Below are 5,100 nucleotides of genomic sequence, written 5' to 3' on the forward strand. Positions count from 1 at the left end.
GCCTCGGACCATGGACGCATACCACCAAATTAATGTGCTTAGTGTGGCCGCGTGCACTCGACTTTATACAATCTCTTTTACAAAAAAGGTTTATGTAAAATCGGAATAATCCTGTAGTGTAGACGTACCCTTTAGAGACTAGCAAATTTATTTGAGCCTAAGCTTTGGGGGCTAAAACCTACTTCATCGGATGCATGGAGTGGAAAATACAGTAGGAGGACATATATACACAAAGCACATGAAAAAATGGGTGTTGCCATACCATCTCTAACGAGACTAATCAATTAAGGTGGGCTATTATCATCTGGAGAAAAACAACTTTTGTAGTGATAATCAGGATGGCTCATTTCCAACAGTTGACACTCACATCTTTTTGCCAACCACCCAAATATCGAGACTGTCCCGATTTTATCGGGACGTCTGGTCACCCTACACAGGGATCCCTGTGGCAGGATCAGGGCCAATGGGCCATGGTGATCCTTGGAGGTCTGTGTCGTTAGCTGAAGTGTTACTTTGGGCCGCTACAGGGTGCACTGGTGAACACTGAGCGGCATCTGCGTGGTTCATGATTAAAACTAAGATTTTGTCACAGTTATTTTTAGTAAAAGTTACGGAGAGGTCACAAGCGACAAAAAAAAAAAAAATCTGTGACTTGTACAAGCCATGTAGGAGAGATGCATGGCCCCAGCTGCAGCCCCTACCACTGTATGGGGAGCATAGCCCCAGCTCCAACCTTAGCCCCAGCCATGGCTCCAGGCCCGGCTTTAGCTGCTGACACCTGAAGCCAAAGAAGTCACAGAGGTTTGCTAAAGTTATGGAATCCATGCCTGCCATGACCCCAATGACTAAATCGTAAGCTTATTCACTATTAGGAATAGCTACCAAAGAGTGTCCAGTGTAGCCCCACAACACAGACTGGTCCCAGAGGGCCCTACCCCAGAAAGCCTCCCATCTAGTTCCAGGGAGAACTCTACACAGGTGGCATTGGGAGGCGGAAGTGTGGGAATGGAAATAGGCTGAGGGCTTGTCAAGGTTTTTTTCCCCACTTTGAACTTTAGAATACAAAAAGTGGGAACCTGCATGAACACTTCTAAGCTCAATTACTAGCTTAGATCTGGTACACTGCCACCAGCCAGAATTTAATGTCTGGCACACTTTCCACTTTCTATGTTCCCATCAAAACCTTCCCTGGGGAACAACAGGTCCTATACTCACCCCGTGATCTTAATAACAAGGAGAATATTAACCAATCCCCTCTCCTTTCCCCCCAGACATTCCCCTCCCTGGTTGCCTTGAGAGGCCTTCACAACCAACCAATCCAAAATCTCCTTGGACTATATATAAAATAAAGGAGGAATTAACACATCCCTTCCTTTCTCCCACCACCAATCCTTGGTGAGTTTCAGACCCCCAATCCCTTGGATCTTAAAACAACGAAAAAAATCAATCACGTTCTTAAAAAGAAAGCTTTTAATTAAAGAAACAGAAAGGAAAAGATTATCTCTGTAAAATCAAGGATGGAAACATGCTTCTACAAGGGTACTTTTAGAGTGTACTTAGAGTTATATAGCCCAGAGGAAACCCCCTCTAGTCTCAGGTTCAGAGTTACAGCAAACAAAGGTAAAAATCCTTCCAGCAAAAAGAAACATTTACAAGTTGAGAAAACAAAAATAAGACTAATCCGCTTTGCCTGGCTATTACTTACTATTTTGAAACACAAAAGACTGATTCAGAAAGATTTGGAGAGCCTGGGTGTATGTCTGGTCCCTCTTAGTCCCAAGAGAGAACAATGAAGAAAACAAAAAGCACAAACAAAAGACTTCCCTCCACCAAGATTTGAAAGTATCTTGTCCCACTATTGGTCCTCTGGTCAGGTGTCAGCCAGGTTTACTGAGCTCCTTAACCCCTTACAGGTAAAAGGGACATTAACCCTTAACCATCTGTTTATGACAGGGCTGATCTGTTTCCATCTCTGCGCCTCGTTTAAAGCAAGTTGTTTGCTGGGAACTGATGTCCCCCGCAAACTGTGGCATGGCCACACTGCCATCTCCCCCTCCTGTGTGTAACCCTTCTGTCAGATGGAGCAACCAGGGCCAGGTTCAATATCTAGGGGTTCCTTTCCAGCGATACAACACAAAACCGTCTTGAGCCCCCACCTAGGGACAATTACACACCACCTCTAGGTGCCTCTGAGAGGCCATACTTCCCCTCTTGAAAGCACAGATTCTGAATGTAGCAAAAACTTTCAATAAAATAAAATAAAACTCAGCATTAATTTGGGAAAACACTGCAAACAGGGTTCATAAACATAAACCATGAGCAAAAGACCATCCCCAAGTAAGCTGGGCAGTGTCCTTTTCCCCTCAGGTTCTTAAGTCCAGCAACCACAAAGCCACTTTAACGTGCCCATTCCTTCTCCGCACCCCACTCACAGTTGCTGTCCTTGGTCAGTGCAGACCCAGAGTTCAGAGGTTCATCTGCAGAGTTCACCTTCCATCCTGGGTGGAGGGGAGGGTAAGGAGGCATCATACAACACTCCGCTGCTTGGGCACTCGCTCGCTGCCCCTTTCTGCCATCTGCCCTGCCAGCTGCTCGCTAGCTGCACCTCTCCACCAACCACTCTGCTGGCCGCTCACTGAGATATCTTCAGGGCCAACCGCTTAACACAGCTCTCAGTGATTTCAGCTTTCAGTGGGGGAGCCTCACTGCTGGTGCACACTGAGCAGTCTCTTGCATCAGAGACACTGTCTCAAAGCAGGTCTAATTAGATCTAGGTATCAGTAATTTCAGCTCTGCAGCATTTAATAAGACTCTCAACTAAGTCTGAACCAGCTCTTCTATTACACAGTGGAGAGAAAAAGGGTCAAATTGTATCTGAGTCACACACCACAAGGTACAAGTCCACGCCGCTCCCCTCCTACCCCTGACACCTGACTGCCCCCTGTTCCCCACACAGAGTCCCCTTCCCTCCCCACTCCCCTCCTACCTCTGACATCGGACTGCGCTCTGCCTCCCACACAGAGCACCCACCCCGCTCCCCTCCTACCCACAACTTCCCCAGTTCCCCCCCACAGAGCCCCTTCCCCACTTCCCTCCTACCCCTGACATCCAACTGCCCCCTGCCTCCTGCACAGAGCCCCCACCCCACTCCCCTCCAACCCCAACACCTGACTATCCCCAGCTCCCTGGACAGAACATCCATCCCACTCCCCTCCTACCCCCAACACCCAACTGCCTCTTCCTTCCCCCACAGAGCATTCACCCCACTCCCCTCCTATCTCTGACACCCGACTGACCCCAGCTCCCCCCACACTGTACCCACCCTGCTCCCTTCCTACCCAGGCACCCACCTGACTGCCCCAGCTCCTCCCACAGAGCACCCACCCCACTCCCCTTCTACCCCGACTGCCCCCAGCTCCAGCCACAGAGCCCCCTCCCTGCTCCCCTCCTACTCCTGACACCCAACTACACCCTGCTTCCCGCACAGAGCCCCCACCGCGCTTCCCTCCTACCCCTGATGCCAGACTGACCCCAGCTCCCCAGGCAGAGCACCTGCCCTGTTCTCCCCCCTCTTGTGCTGTCAGAGAAGTTGATGTTGGTGTTGGAGTGTTCTAGAGCTTCCTGGACAGCACCATCAGCTTCTTCAATGGAACCCTTCAGCAAACTATAGCCAAGAAGCCCCTAGATCGTCACACTTACTTCCACCTGAAACATACCAAGAAATCTATCTACAGCCAGGCACTCAGCTACCAGAGAATGTGATCCGAGGAGAAAGTCTGGGCTACACACCTTAACACACTTGGAACCAGATAAAGAGACTCCACCAGCAATGGAGATTAGATCATGGAGCAGGCCACCCAAAGACAGAGATCATGCTTCAGTACGAAACAGAAAGCCTGCTGACCTCACACCATTTGTTGTCACCTACCACCCCACACTGGAACCCATAGGGGTGCAGGTCAGTAGTCTGTTACTACCCATATGCAAGAGTGGCAGTCAGGCTGCCTTTGGTGGCACACCTGATGGAGGTCCACCAGTCTTGTGGATTCAGCAGCAGTTTGGCGGTGGGTATGCTGAAACCACGGGACCGGGGACCTCCCACAGGCACGCCGCTGAAGGCAGCTTGCCTGCCATGCTTGGAGCAGCAAAAAAGCTAGAGCCACCCCTGGCTATTGGGGACCATGTCCTGAAATAAATATTTCCCAAATTCTCTCATCTGGCCAGCAAACAACCCCCCAACGTCTCTAAACTCCTCATCAGAAGCAAGCTCTCCACAAACCAGGAACCACCAACTCAAAGCAGCACCAGACCCTGCCAGAACAATAGGTTCGAAACCTGCAGTCATAGCTCCACATCTACAATGATCAACACCCCTCCACAGCCCACCTGTCAAGATCCAAGGGTGCGAAACATGCCTATCACAAAACATTGTGTACCTCTCCCAGTGCATTAAGTGCCCCAATAACAACTATGTGGGTAAAACCAGGAAACCATACACTCTCAAATGAACTCACAGAAAAATGAGAAAAGCAATAACAATTTTCACAAAGCGATCTCTCCATATCCTCAAAGGAAACCTGCACACCACCTGCAAAAGACAAGTCTGGAAGTTTAAAGTCATAACTCTGCTAGACACTAAAAATGATGGTCTTAATAAAGACACAGGATTCATGGCTTAATACAACAGTATGTAACCCACTAACAACCCTTCTTGCCCTATGACTGGGGAGCTGTTTACAGGCCACTTGACTTTGAATGGTCTCTTACAGTACGTGTTAATTACTCACGCTAAACAATCTGTTCCACCTTGAATTTAGCTGAGGGTATGGCTACACTTGGAGATGTGCAGCGCTGGGAGTTACAGCTGTCTTGGTAAAGCTGTTTAGGGACAGCGCTGCACTGTGGCCACACTGACAGCTACCAGTGCTGCAGTGTGGCCACATTTGCAGCATTTGCAGTGCTGTTGGGAGTGGTGCATTGTGGGCAGCTATCCCACAGAGCATCTCGTCCCATTTTGGCGCTGTGGGTTGTGGGAAGGGGACGGAAGGGTGCGGGTCATTCCGCTTCCTGTCCCAACACCCCGGGGTGCATTGCTTCACA

The sequence above is a fragment of the Chelonoidis abingdonii genome, chromosome 10 (assembly GCF_003597395.2).
Source record: "Chelonoidis abingdonii isolate Lonesome George chromosome 10, CheloAbing_2.0, whole genome shotgun sequence".
Lineage (NCBI taxonomy): Eukaryota > Metazoa > Chordata > Testudines > Testudinidae > Chelonoidis > Chelonoidis abingdonii.